The sequence below is a fragment of the Poecilia reticulata genome, chromosome 16, assembly GCF_904066995.2.
Source record: "Poecilia reticulata chromosome 16, P_reticulata-male-v2, whole genome shotgun sequence".
NCBI classification, from domain to species: domain Eukaryota; kingdom Metazoa; phylum Chordata; class Actinopteri; order Cyprinodontiformes; family Poeciliidae; genus Poecilia; species Poecilia reticulata.
The window spans coordinates 34,733,592-34,748,244 of NC_088845.1; the positions used below are offsets into that span (position 1 = coordinate 34,733,592).

The window sequence follows — 14,653 nt, forward strand, 5'->3', positions numbered from 1 at the left end:
CACCGTCTTCTTCTGCTTCCATGAGCCTCCCTGGAGTCTCCTGGAGCTGGAGTAGGACTTCTTAGCCTGCCCAAGCTGTGGCACTCACAGCCAGCAGAGGAGGCAAGTTTGGAAACATTGCAGATATTGGAATTCATATCAGTCTAATAAGAGCTGATAATTCCTCTTCATTGGATATTGGAAAGCAAAGTCAATAAAAAACTGGCAACAACAGCTGCCAGTTTTTTACCGTAAATTGAGGCCGTTTTTTTTACAGTGTAAATACTGCGCAGAACCCTCAAGCTCCCAGGCCTCTGGTAGAGGACCCGAGCTCAGTGGATGAAAGAGACCACCCGCAGAGGGTGAGAAGGGATTGATTATATATATATATATATATATATATATATATATATATATATATATATATATATATATATATATATATAATTTTTTTTTCTTCTTCTTTTTAACAGAGACCATACTTTTTACTTTTCCTCTCCAACTTTGTGACAAAGCACTGCTTTTCTATTTACACCACATATACACAGGAGTGTAAACAGTACACTCCTATGTCACAGGAGGGACACTCCAACTTGGAGTGCAAACCTGGCGTTTATACTCTGGATTCTTGTTCTAATAAAACTAGGTGTTACTTTCTAAGTTTGTTCTAGATTTATATACTATGCCTTCAGAAAGTCATCATAAAAAATGGTTTCCTCATTAAACCTTTGCCAACGTCCATTGGAGCGTTCCACTGAGAAATACTTCCTACATTATGACACGGAGCTCAAAGAAGTTGATTTTACATAAAACTGTCCCTATAAGTTATTAGCAGCAGATGTAGTATTCTAATCTTAAATATGTTTTCATTAGCTGTAAGAACAAAACCCATCATAATCAACCAAACATCAGTCTGTGTGTAATTAATCTGTACCATGTTTTTCATTTAGTGAACTGAACTACTGCTATACATCAACTTTTCTGTTATATTCTAATTTGTTAAATACTGTCTGTGGAGCAATGAATCCACAGAAGCTTCTACAAACAATTTTACAAAAACAACATTTTTAGTAAGCAAAGTTAGAAATTATTACAATATAGGTTCACACAGTTATTGCATCAAAGAGGAGTTTTAGATTAGTCATAAATGCCTTACTTGTACTCTTATAATTAAATAGTAAAGTTATTAGCACAGCCAGTCCTCTTAAGACTCCAGTCAGTGAATTCTCAACTGTTGTCCACCGGTTCTGAAGGTAACAACCCTGTTGACCTTTGACTCTGAGTCAGATTCTGCTTGGGGTTTCTCCTGTTATTTTTCCTCTCCTCCATCACTAACTAATGTGGTCTGTGTTTTCTGACATCTTTCTACCAGAACTGGCATTAACTTCCTTAGAAGTCGTTAGCACTGATAGATAAGAGCTGCGTTTTGGAGATACTCTGACTGAGGTGCCTACCCACTGTGAACTAGTCCTTGTCAAATTCATTCAAATCCTCACTAACCCTATCCAGCTTCTAACAGAATAAAATGTTTTCCTAGTGGCTAACTTACCCTATCGTCTGCAGACGCCTTGATGAAGAGATAAATACAATCAAAGTCACTGGTCATAGTCCTCAGAGCTCTCTGGAAAACTAGGCATTATTTATTAGGAACATATTGTCATTATGTGAGAAAGGTGGTGCCACAGCCCCAACACGATTTCAATTGACGCAGTTTGACTCCAGAAGAGGGGGCTGATGGGTGAATTTTACACTGAGAGGAAACCTTTTAGCTTTGAACACAGTAAAGACACAATGTGGCAGGAAAATGGGCGATTGGGCTTCAAAATAAGAGTATTCCCATGAGGAAAGTGGAATGCCTCAGCTGGACTTTGGTGTGTCTGCGTTCGTGTGTGTGTTTGTGTGTTGTGTTTGTAGCTTACATTTAGAGAAAATGAAGGCTATTATTATTATTATGTGACAATGCAGGGCTTTCCCTTCCTTCTTTCTTTCCTTTGTTATTTCTTTCTTTCTGTTAATTTATTTATCACTTTCATTTATTCATTCTTGCCAGTGGAACTGGTAGTACTGTATCAATATTTAGGAATTATTTACCCCTATACTTAGGTGAAAATGTAGTTTTGTCTTATTTTAAGTGTACTAAGATATTCACAGTAGAATAGACAAATACTTGATAAGAATTTCTGTTTCTATGGAGTATACTTATATATATATATATATATATATATATATATATATATATATATATATATATATATATATATATACAGTATACCTATTTGATCATATAAGGAAATATATAATTTAACAGTGTAAATATTTTTTTTTTTTACTTGCTCAAGTATTCTATAAAGAGTCTGAATAATTAGTGTATTTATTGCATACTGACTCTTTCCCGAGGTTTACTCAAAGAGATCCCCCTCCTGCTTTATTAAACCATGTATTTATTTTGAAAGATCTTCCTGGAAGTTATTGTGGTGTAATTTGGCTCTCTTGATACCAGCGCGAGCCCCGGGTTTCCAAATAAGGAATTTGGCTGTCGCCGCGCGGACACACGGACGGACAAGGACGCTCCAGAGCCGCGAGCTGGAGACGGCAGTACCCGAGACGTGCGCGAGCTTCCCTTAGATCTGCGGCTCTGTCTGTCGCAGCCCTCACATTCACCTGGGGGAGCGTGCGGCGTGCGTGCGGAGAGGATTTCCAATTTCAAAGACCGCCTAACTTTTTCCAGACAAATAGGCTCTAAGGATTAAAAACAAACAACGAACAAATAAAACAAGACATAGAAGAAGACGAACTGAAGTGAAATAAGGATATTTCTATCCGAAGTGAAGAGTTTGATTTTGGAGCAGTGGGGGAATCAAACAGGGAGAACAGGGAGCTGAATGCGTTTTACGCACTGGGCGCGCATCCAACAGAGAGCCTGAACTCCTGACAGTTTCTCTGTCCTCTTCGTCCCCGAATCGTCACTTATTTAGCTCAGGGTGAGGCGAGATTTATCAGAATAAAAACGCATTTGGAGGACTTATCGCAGGACTTACCCCTTCTGGAATTGTTGAACACGCCGCGAACGCACCGACCGTTGACCACTGCCATGCTTCGGACGAAGTGGTAATTTACTCGAGGTAAATTCTTTATTTTATTATTCGTATTATTTCGTCCAGTTCTCTGTTACCGATGTATTAGGAACTGGTCCGGTCATCTCAAAGTTTCCTGTGGCAACATTTTGGGACGCGGTGCCCTTGTTGTTTTGGGAAATTCATATCTGACTAAAGGGCAGAAAATACCACAAAGAGGTCAAGTATTAAAATATGTGAGCTGTCGTTTATTCAACAACGTGGTGATCCTGGAGCCAGGCCAGGAGACATCCGAGTGATTCCCAAAGCTCACACGCCCAATCGCTTTGAGGCTCAGGGCGGCTCAGGGCTTCGTCCGTCCCCGGGGACGCAGCACGGCGCGGCTTTCCGGGGATGCGGTGTCGCCCGAACCCAACCCTGCTCAAAACCAAGACAGCCGAGCCATTCTCTGTTTTTCTGCTGAAGGTAAATAAGAGCAACAGTGTCCTTCAGTAAAACAGAGAAGAAGTGAGTCAACTATACGAACTCGCTCGCTGTGCACCGCATAACTGGCTCTCTTACACGTTATTTTCCCATTCACTTAAATTGCTCATATTTTTTCTTGAGAATGTGAATACTTTAAAATAAAATGCTGGACTATACCCAGCTTTTCTCATGCATATTCAACCAACATATAATCGATCGTTTACCGACGCAGTTTGGGTTATTCTGAAAATAATAACGGCGTGGGGAAGATCAGTGCATCGCTCCTGAATTCCTTATTTATTTATTTATTTATTTATTTATTTATTTATTTATTTATTTATACTTTAAAGTAATTTCCTAACATGTTTTCATTTATTTGTATAAACAAACAAAGACGTAAATCAGGCGAGCTGCGGGTCAACTCCTGAGATTTCTCCATCTGCAGGTTCCAGGTGGCTTGGATCCACTCTCAAACATCCTGGAAACAGGATCTGGATCTGCAGGAACACATCAGAAATGTGCTGAAGTCATGTCTTGGTGATACCTGATGAGCAGACGCAGATATTATGCCCCCGGTGATGCCTATGGGGGAAACCCGGGTCTTTGCAGTGGAGGGATGGTTAAGAGGCTGTGGCGCACCGCCTGTCTTCAGCTGATGGCCCTGCCTCTCAGGAGACCTCATCGCCTCTAAATGAGTTATCATTCACATTCACCGTCTTCTTCTGCTTCCATGAGCCTCCCTGGAGTCTCCTGGAGCTGGAGTAGGACTTCTTAGCCTGCCAGAGCTGTGGCACTCACAGCCAGCAGAGGAGGCAAGTTTGGAAACATTGCAGATATTGGAATTCATATCAGTCTAATAAGAGCTGATAATTCCTCTTCATTGGATATTGGAAAGCAAAGTCAATATTTGATCTTCTAACCTTTTTTAAATATGGCTAGCTCAAACTGTTGGGGGCGCTATAGAACACCCATTCTTTCATCTGCTCATTTAAAGCTCCTGCACCAGTGCGTTGCAGTCTGAGGTGGTGACTGTTGAACAAATAAAGGTTGTATGGCCTCAGAGCTAAGATTTCTGACCAATCGGCCTTAACCCCTTTCAGTTGGCTTTAACGTGAGAATACAATTTAAAATTACAGAATCAGAAACTGGGCTTAGTTTTTAAGGTCAATGCAAACGTTTTTTGACTTTCTGTTTTGACATTGCATAAACGTGTCGCAGCACCTACTGTTGAAGGGATTAATGGAGTTCTGGTTTGGAACTCATTAAAACCTCCAGTTGCAGCCGGTTATTCAAAGAAAATGAATGATTAAATTAGCGTCTTATCGGAAGAAATTGTGCCAAAGGCTTTCTTGAATTTTATTATTATTATTATTATTATTATTATTATTATTATTATTATTATTATTATTATTATTATTATTATTATAATAATAATCCATTAACAGTCTTAGTTACCACATGATCTAAATGATCTTTCTGAAGGCCGGAAAGAAATGTGTTACTGCAGCTAAAACAACACAGCGTACTTACTGAAGGAGTTATAATTATGTTTCATATAATTACATTATATGAAATTTTTTTTGTCCTTAGATTTAACCATAGACTAAATATCCACTAAATGTCATTGCATATTATAAGTTGATAAAATCTTTGCTCTTTATAAAGACTCTGGTACATTAAATAAACAAATACTACTTGCCCTTTAGTAGGAAGAAACCACATTCTGCTGCTTACAGACATTCTATTAAACATTGTTACTATAGTGAGAGTGCTGGATGCTCTTTCCCAGTTTGTGTTACATTAAAACGAGGACGAGTTGTAGTGGCCTTCTGTAAGCCTGCTGACCAGCAGTGTGCAGCAACAGCTTGAGGGGGGAGAATGTGCAGCATTACTACTGTGAGAAAAATCTGTTTAGTGGGGCTTCAATGTTCTGTGGCACCACTTTAAACATTTAAAATGGTATGACACTTTTAATTTTGAAATCTTTGGTACTCATGAAAGTACAAACATTTATGTGCTTTTATAAAACACATAATGATGAATTTCATGCCAAATGAAAATGTGAAAGTCTATGTGTTTAAGTAAGAAAAATATTCTATTAAGATTTTTGATTTTCTTGTTGGAAAATAAAACTCTTTTGTAGCAAAGAATTTCAGTAACGCAACATTGAATGTTTTTATTATTATTATTATTATTATTATTATTATTATTATTATTATTATTATTATTATTATATAAGCCATCTAGTCACTGATGCTTGATAATAAGACAGCAACAAACCTCCAGCCAAACAGTTTCCACTTCACATTCCTGAAGAACAGAGAACAAAGGATTCATTCATGGAAGATGAATGAATCCTTTTCTCAACTGGAATACTTATTTTCCTTGGCAGTTCTGAATCACTCACTAAATGACATGTTATCAAACAGGCAGCTATAGAAATACATAATTTGTTTATTGTGACTGCATGATGTTATCTTTTGAGCAATTAAATGGGGATTTTTAAAGACTAGATCATTTCTTTATTCCCTGTCTGCTCTATGCTCCATGCAGGTTGGAAAAACTATTTTTTTTCTGGAATGTCATTGAAAGAGATTTAAAAACGAGGAATGGTTAGATTGAAGGAGTTCTGGTTTGAAACCTCAGCCTAGTGACGATCCAGATGACACACCACGATCCAGTGATTGATGCAATATTAAGCATAAAAGTGTTATGTGGAACTTTTTGTCACAGCAAAATTATTTCCACATCAGGCCGATGACAAGGCTCTGAGGAGAGCCCAATATGCAGGACTTGTCAGATGTTTTAAGGTCACAAGCATTTCTGGGACGCAGCCAGGTTTAGGGTCTGACAAGCATCACCCAGGCTTCCCTCGGTACAGGTACTGCATGTTAGCAGTCACTGTTTTATCTCCAGAAAGAGAAGAGATAAGCGAAGGGAAGTCAACAGTGGAGCCCTGACAGGCACTGCTGGCTCCGAGGCGCAGGGAAGAGACAAGCCAACAACGCAACACTGGCCTTTTCAGAGGCATTCATGCATGTTTTTTTTAACCTAGATGTCCTCTTTTGTTTCTGCATCCACAGCCTCCCACAGCTTCAGAAAATACCCGTACTGTCGGCTCGCTCGCCCTCCCTCTGTCTTCCCATCCTCTGATCACTCCCTTATCAAACAAGGCCGCAGTGTCCAAGGCTGCGAGCCGTCAAAGACACTCATATGTGAATTTGTAACATCAGAGGGACCAGTATGAGACAGTGAAGGGAAACTGGGGGCATCATTGAAAAGGAGGGAGATGAATGAATGGACGGGCGACAAGGAGACAGTGAGACGATCAAAGATGGATTAGAGGAGGAACAGTGAGAGAGCATACAGGATTCAGAAGATGTGCGTCTAGGAGGCCCTTGAACTCTAAACACTGCCTTACCCTTCAAGCTTTGGAGTAAATGGCCAGCAATCAGTCTTACCAGACAGGTTATTCTTACACTCCCAAACACAGGGACATTAAAATAAAAACCAACTGTGATTCTGTGTCCCACGTTCCTGTCAGCAGTAATGTGGGAAATGATTTTTCTTTTTTTGCCTGAAGGGACCTGGAGGTCCACCAGATCCAGTAAAACTATTTGTTTCCCTAATTTGGGACAAAATGAGAGGCTTGCGAGGGTACTTAATGAGGCTTGGCCGTGTGGGGACAGAATCAGGAACTCAGTTATTCTACAGTTGGAAGGTTTTACCGCAACATTTAACAAGTACTGACTAAAGTGGTTCCATGTGTCAAACGTACTGAATGTCATTAGATGGGACTGAACATGTAAGTTCATTTAACAGGAAATTTAGCGTAATTCCCAACCTGGCTGGACTGGTGCTGCAGCAGGTGCTAACGTGACAAACTATCATGAGGTTTGACTTCATGTCTTGGTCGTCATGGAAAACCCCCCGCTAAGTTGCAAGAAAAATACGAATTATAAAAACTGAAGTTCCACAATTATTCTCTCCATAATTCTCTCATGAATGAGTGGAAGTTGTGACCGTCATCTTGTGAGAGCCAGTAGCGTCTGATCACTCAATCAGTCCTGTTGCTAAGGTAGAAAAGGAGAACTCCGTCTCAGCTATTTTATCTGGAAACAACAGCGATCAGAGCAGGAACAAAGAAGACCGCCTGCTTGACAGGGGTGTTTATAAGCATAAAAATGCAAATGTTGTGTAGACAACACAATGTAGAACGTGACCCTTTGGAACAGATAGTGTTTTATTCTCTGCTCTAGCATCAAGACTGGATTGATTTCCTTTAGGTTAAACTGTATTACTTTGCATTGTTCTTCTGAAACAAAAATGACCTAAATGCTTTTTCATAAACCAAACACTGTTAGAGCTTAGATCATAAACTTCTTAATTTGCCAAAGCCACACTTCAAATATATAAAATAAAATACCAGCTGTGTTACATTAGGTATACATTTATTAATCAATATTTAGTGTAAGGGCATTAGGTTATTATATTTGACTGTTGACTTCACTGAACAATTCAATTCAAATAGACTTTATATGAAAGGGAAATTAAATGTCATAATTCATATCATTCAAGTCTCTTCAAAAGAGTCATTGCGGATGGTGATACTGTGGGCAGGAAGGATCTTCTGTAGCAGTTTGTCTTGCAATGAATCAGAAGAAGCCTCTGACTGAAGACGCTGTTGCTGTCTGACAGTACCATGACTGTCATGACAGCTCAACATCCAGGCAGCAGATATGATATTCTACAGTAATATTTCCTGATGACATCATCAAAAGCTCTGCTAATCCAGCTCACTTGCTTTCGCTGCTCCTCTTTACATCTCTGTCTGGCTGTACAGTTAGGAAGCAGAGAGATGTTGGAGATGAATATGATTCTTTCCCTTTAAGATCAAGAGAGGAGATGGTTTAAACTTCCCTTTGATCCCACTCTGCATCCATGATTCCTTATCGTCTCCTCAGGGACTCCAGATGTCTCCACACTACTGACCAAGCTGAGCTAAGAAGAGTTATGACTACTGGAATATCAGAAGAAATCTTTTGTGCATGTTTGTATTACTAAATCTTATCCCATGTGTATATGTAAGGCTAGACACCACTTACTGTGTAATTTTGGTCAAGTCCAGATTTGCATGTTAGCTAAAGGTACGACATGTTGAGAGATTATAGAATGTACAACACTGGGTTCACAAGCACCAGACACAACTTTAGCTATATTTTAAATAAATTCTATATCGTTTATTTCCTCACAGAGTAAAGATGTAGAATAATTCAGTCTATATGTTTCGGTTTATATTGTTGTGTAAATCTAAAGTGACCTTAAAGCCATGATAACACATTTAAGCATTTACTCAACATAATTTTCATACATCTCAAAATCTCTTCCTTTTAAAATTATTTTTAAGTTTGGAATTAACCTGTTCAACTTTGGTTACTTTCAGTATGAAATGATCAAATGCAACCAAACTGTAAAATAACTATTTAAAATAGTGCAGATAGGGAGCTTCAGAGCAGATGCTGACATTAGCGCTGTTTGTGGTTAATGGTTAGCCAGCCACAGTGTCCTCACAGTAACTACTTAACTGTGCAGATCAGGCAGAGACTGTTTAACTCTTTTGTTGCTTCTTTTTCCTACTGAAAGGTGAGGGGTATAGGCATAAATCCCGGGGGTGTCCGGACCCCCCACCCCCAATCTTGGAAAAGTCTTGAATTGCCCCCCCCCCAAAAAAAATTCATAAAAGAAACCCTTGTATTTAAACAATATCAATATAAAAAAGGCAATAGAAGCAAATAACTAAGTAAATCTGCCATTCATCTAAGAAAAAAAAGAAATTTAATTTTAGGTCCCCCCCACTATTGTTTAGAACAAAGGTTCAGTCCAAAGTGAAGGGGGAGCACTTCACTTTGTGAAGCGGCTCTAACGGAGACTGAACGATACAGTCTCCGTTAGAGCCGCTGAAGTGAGGAGCTTTCCGTTGTTGTGGTTCTGCAGCACAAATAACAAACCCTCCAGTAAGTAAATACTTAAAGCAAAAGACAACACGTTTTATTTACTTTCACTGCTCAATAGGAAGAAACGCATTGACAATAAGCAGTTCGTTATTTCATTACTTTGGCTGAATCATGATAAACTGCTTTGTTATGCCTTGGAAATCAAAACTAGCAAAACTGCAACATTGCTTTCATAGACTTAGGTCCTTTTTGGTCAAAGGTAGCCAATATTTCAATTATATTTAGCTCTGTAACTCTTTAACAAGAAGAGTTTGAAATGGGAGGGAGCAGCTGAGCATTACAGCCATCCATGACATGAAAAAAACCCATCAAAAATAAAAGTTTAAAACAACTTAAGTTATAATTTAAATTACACATGACTTGTATTGAGAACCACTGCAATAAATCAACAATTATGAGGAATTTTATGAAGTGGATACTTATTAAAACTTGATTTTATTCAGAGCCAGGGGCGCCGCCAGGAATCATATCTGTTAAAGCTGTCACGATGTCGTAGCAGTTTGTTATGAGACAGATAATCTTTGAAAACAATCAATCTCCTCCATTTCCTTCCTGAAGTACTATTACTGGTTAAAGTAATGCACTGTTCTGACCAAAACAACCAATCAGAACAACTAGGACGCTCTTAGCATTGCCAATTAGCCTCATTGACTCACTGCTAAATGTGCTAATGGCGGAGAAATAACTTATCTTTACAAGAAACCGTTTATCTGCCGTCATTGGTAGCTATGCTAACTAAACTGAGCATTCACAGTTTGAATTTGCACAGCTCTGTGCTATGCTAGCTGCAGCACGACACAAATCAAGGGGGAGGAAGGATGAGCAGCACCACACGAGATTGTGATTGACAGCGCTAAAACTCTCCTGCCACTGACTGGTTGTTTCTAGAGAACCATAGGAGATGGCAGAGGAAATAGATTTTTCACAGATTACCTCTCACATCACTATCTACTCACTTCTCTTGGAGAAAAACTGGGTTATAAATTAACACTCTTGCCTTTAACTCTCTCTCCCTGTTTTTTTTTTTTTATATAACTTTCTTAGCCTCATAGTATCTGTGACAATTGTTCGTGTCTTCATTCTGAAGTGCTCCAAAACAGGAACGAACCATTTAAAGCAGAAATGGGGATGTTCAGGGCAAATATGGATGCGTATTTTTTGATCTGGGAGTGGGAACATTACATTTTTACTGCTTTGAAAATACAATATGATTAATTTTGTAATTGACAGGGCCCCGATTTTTTTATTTTATTTCTATGAACAAAAAATAAATAATTAAATTGTGGAGAGTCTTTGTTTGTTTGAAATGGAAAAAAATAATAATTTCCACATATCTTCAGAATCTTCAGACAACACCTCTGACCTCTCACTGGATTAGACAGCAGTTGAAAAATGATGACACTTGGCTCTGATTTGTATGCCAAGGACGGGTTGGTCGTATTTTTATGGCAGGATCAATTCACTACCTGACATTTCTTTATAAGGCCATCCTGAAACTGTCTATATTTTTTATGGCCTTAATCTTTACGTCTTCCTATGATTCCTCATTTTCATATTTTTCCTGAAACTGCAGGAGAAACCAAACATCTAAATCTTATTGATCTTTATTTGATTTCTTGTGAGATGACATACGGCATCCTACTGCGGCTCCGTCCCTTCCTGAGCAGATCTTTGATGTCAGATTCCATTTTTAAGCTTTACGCCGTTTAGACATTTAGTCTGTTCTGAAAATAAAGCTGCTCAGCCAGGAGCTGCAGCCTTCAGGTGACTTTTAGCACCTCCTGCCAGAAACACACGCTGCTCATACATCCAGAAGAATGAGCTTTTGTCAGTGTGGTAATAGAGTCTGCAGCTCTGCTCTCTGTGTCTGTTGGTTTTAGGCAGGGAAAGGATTTCATCTGACTTTTGGGTGCAGCCTCATATTTCTGGAGCCCCTGAGTGCTAGCAGTAATAGTATGGTAGCATCTGAGGTGAGTGTCTGTGAATCAGGGTCTTTAATTAACAGGGTTCTTATTTTTGCTATTTTTGACTCCATGTTAGCACGTTCTGAGAGTGAAGCAGAGGAAACACCTTCACACCTCAGTGTGCTATGACGAGAGAAGCCATCCTGACTCTATATCTGTTTTAACACTGCACAAAATGTGAAGCATGACCCTTTTTCAAACACCCTTTTCTGTTGGAGTCATTGCAGTTGCATTATGTTTTCTTTTCTTCTTCTATTATTATTATTATTATTATTATTATTATTATTATTATTATTATTATTATTATTATTATTATTATTATTTTTACGGCAACTAGAGCTTTACTTCAAATTTTATGTAGCAGATGTTTTTATCCAATGTGACTTACACAAGAAGTAGAGAAAAGCCTGAGGGTGAAAATATCAAACATCACATAACAAGCTGACGTTTTTGGTTTGTTTCTTTATGACTGGAAATGACAAATACATAAACTACTCTACTCAGCCTCCGACGATAAAAACCGCTGTAATAAAATGTGTCTGGTACAGAGATGTGCAATAACAGAAAAAAAATCTTCACAAGTAAAACTGAATACTATATTTAACCCAACCATTTACAGCATGCACAGAAACATAGACAATGGTTTAAAAGCCATTCACATATTTTAAAGCTTTTCCTTTAATGATAATAATCCTTTTGTTTTTGTTGGTCCAGATGTTGGACAAGACATTGCTGACTTTGCTGTAAAAACATTATAGTTTCATTATAAATCACTTACACTAAAAATGTAAACTAGATGGAAAACCTGCCATAAAAAGAAAATTATTTAACGTTATGTTGATGAGAAATGATCTCAGACAATTTGATTGGATAAAAAAAAAAAACGAAGTTTGATAAAAGCAACTCCAAGTGGAGCCACAGAGCAAACTGAGCATCTGAACAGAGGACAAAGGGGTTTAAATGTGGCATCGTGTTGCCGCTCACCAGCGCTACATGGTGAGCGGCAACACTTAATAAATGGAAACCCCTTGTTGAGGTCAGAGGAGATCCAGGCCGGAGACTGGGTTTACCAAACTGTTTAACTCATTCTGTGAAGGGTTCAGATGCCATCCATCCATCCATCCATTTTCTTCCGCTTCATCCGGGGTTGGGTCGCGGGGGCAGCAGCTTCAGAAGGGAGGTCCAGACTTCCCTCTATCCCAGCCACTTCTTCCAGCTTCTCTGGGGGAACCCCAAGGCGTTCCCAGGCCAGCCGAGAGACATAGTCCCTCCAGCGTGTCCTCGGTCTTCCTCGGGGCCTCCTCCCGGTGGAACGTGCCCGGAACACCTCACCAGGGAGGCGTCCAGGAGCCATCCTTACCAGATGTCCGAGCCACCTGAAGGAGCAGCGGCTCTACTCTGAGTCCCTCCTGGATGATCGAGTTTCTCACCCTATCTATAAGGGAGATCCCAGCCACCCTGCGGAGGAAACCCATTTCAGCCGCTTGTATCCGTGATCTCGTTCTTTCGGTCATGACACAAAGCTCATGACCATAGATGAGGGTGGGAATGTAGATCAACCGGTAAATCGAGAGCTTCGCTTTTTGACTCAGCTCTCTTTTCACCACGACGGACCGGTACAGCGCCCGCTTCACGGCAGACGCTACTCCTCCACTTGAGGCAGGACGACCCCCCTGACCCGGAGAAGGCACAATACCCTTTTCCGGCTCAAGACCATGGCCTCGGATTAGGAGGCACTGAGCCTCATCCCGGCTGCTTCACACTCGGCCATGAACCGCTCCAGCGAGAGCTGCAGATCCCGATCTGATGAAGCCAATAGGACCACATCATCCGCAAAAAGCAGAGATGCGATCCTAAGGCCACCAAAACGGATCCCCTCAACACCTCGGTTGAGCCTAGAAATTCTGTCCATGAAGGTAATGAACAGAATCGGTGACAAAGGGCAGCCTTGGCGGAGTCCAACTCTCACCGGAAATGAGCCCGACTTACTGCCGGCAATGCGGACCAGATTCTGACACCAGTCATACAGGGACCTGACAGCCCATATCAAAGGGCCCGGTGCCCCATACTCCCGGAGAATCTCCCACAAGGCCCCCCTAGGGACACGGTCGAACGCCTTCTCCAAGTCCATAAAACACATGTAGACTGGTTGGGCGAACTCCCATGCACCCTCCAGGACCCTGCTGAGGGTGTAGAGCTGGTCCAGTGTTACACAACCAGGACGAAAACCACACTGCTCTTCCTGAATCCGAGGTTCGACTGTCCGACGAACCCTCCTCTCCAGGACCCCTGAATAGACCTTACCAGGGAGGCTTAAGAATGTTCAGATGCTTGAGGATAAAAGATAACTCAGAGAGCTGCTGCAGTAGATTACCAACGGGTTTTGAGTCACTTGAAATATTTTTATGGCATCACTGTTCATGTATGTTATCTGATAAAAACACCATACTAAGTATGTTTCATAAATACTTTGTAAGCTTCACATTTAGGTCAACTGGTTTTCTTCCAAGCAGAGTCTCTTTCTGCTCTTGACGTATGTGTTTTTTATTGAATATGCAAACACATATTCCTGAAAAGCTCAAACAAGGCTCTCCAGCCATTGCTGTGTCATAACTTCTTTTTCAGCAGTTACCATGGTGAATCAATATCTAGAGGATCTACTAATGATTTATGTACATCATTTGAGGTAAACATAGCTCAGGGCTATTCTGAAGCTATTATTTTCAGCTGACCTGGAGTGAAATTTGAGCCTTCCTCGTTCAGAATTATCTAACCCATATTTTGCAAAAAAACTCTTGAGTTTGTTAATCCCCAGATGCTACTACTGTTAGCAAAAAAACAGTAAACTGAGACTACGGTTCACACAGGCTCACCATAACGAGACAATAACAGATTGTAAAAATGTTTCTTGGTTTCATGAGTCTTTATTTCTGCTCCAACATTCAGATGGTGCGGTTAGAATTCAGCAACAAATATGCAGCAATCAGTAATACCAATATGATTTAAAATCAACGAGGAACATTTCCCACAACTTGTGTCAGGGGCGTGGTATAGGAAAAATGATGACAATTCTAGGGGCCCTGACCAACAGGGGACCCTCCACAAATTCATTATTTATTTTTTGTTCAAAGAAATAAAAAAAATCGGGGCCCTGTCA

General features: G+C 40.1%; 1 protein-coding gene across 6 annotated transcripts in view; it reads left to right on the forward strand.

Moving 5' to 3' along the window:
- Window positions 1-2,505: 2,505 nt before the first annotated feature.
- Window positions 2,506-14,653, forward strand: part of adgrb1a (adhesion G protein-coupled receptor B1a) — a 237,625-nt gene continuing 225,477 nt past the window's right edge. For 4 of the 6 annotated variants that reach the window (XM_081597383.1, XM_081597385.1, XM_081597387.1 and 1 more), the window contains exon 1: window positions 2,507-3,101. The gene's annotated coding sequence lies outside the window, so the exon portion shown is untranslated. Of the gene's footprint in view, window positions 3,102-14,653 lie in introns of all 6 variants that reach the window. The other 2 variants (XM_081597386.1, XM_081597388.1) reach the window with 1 other exon arrangement.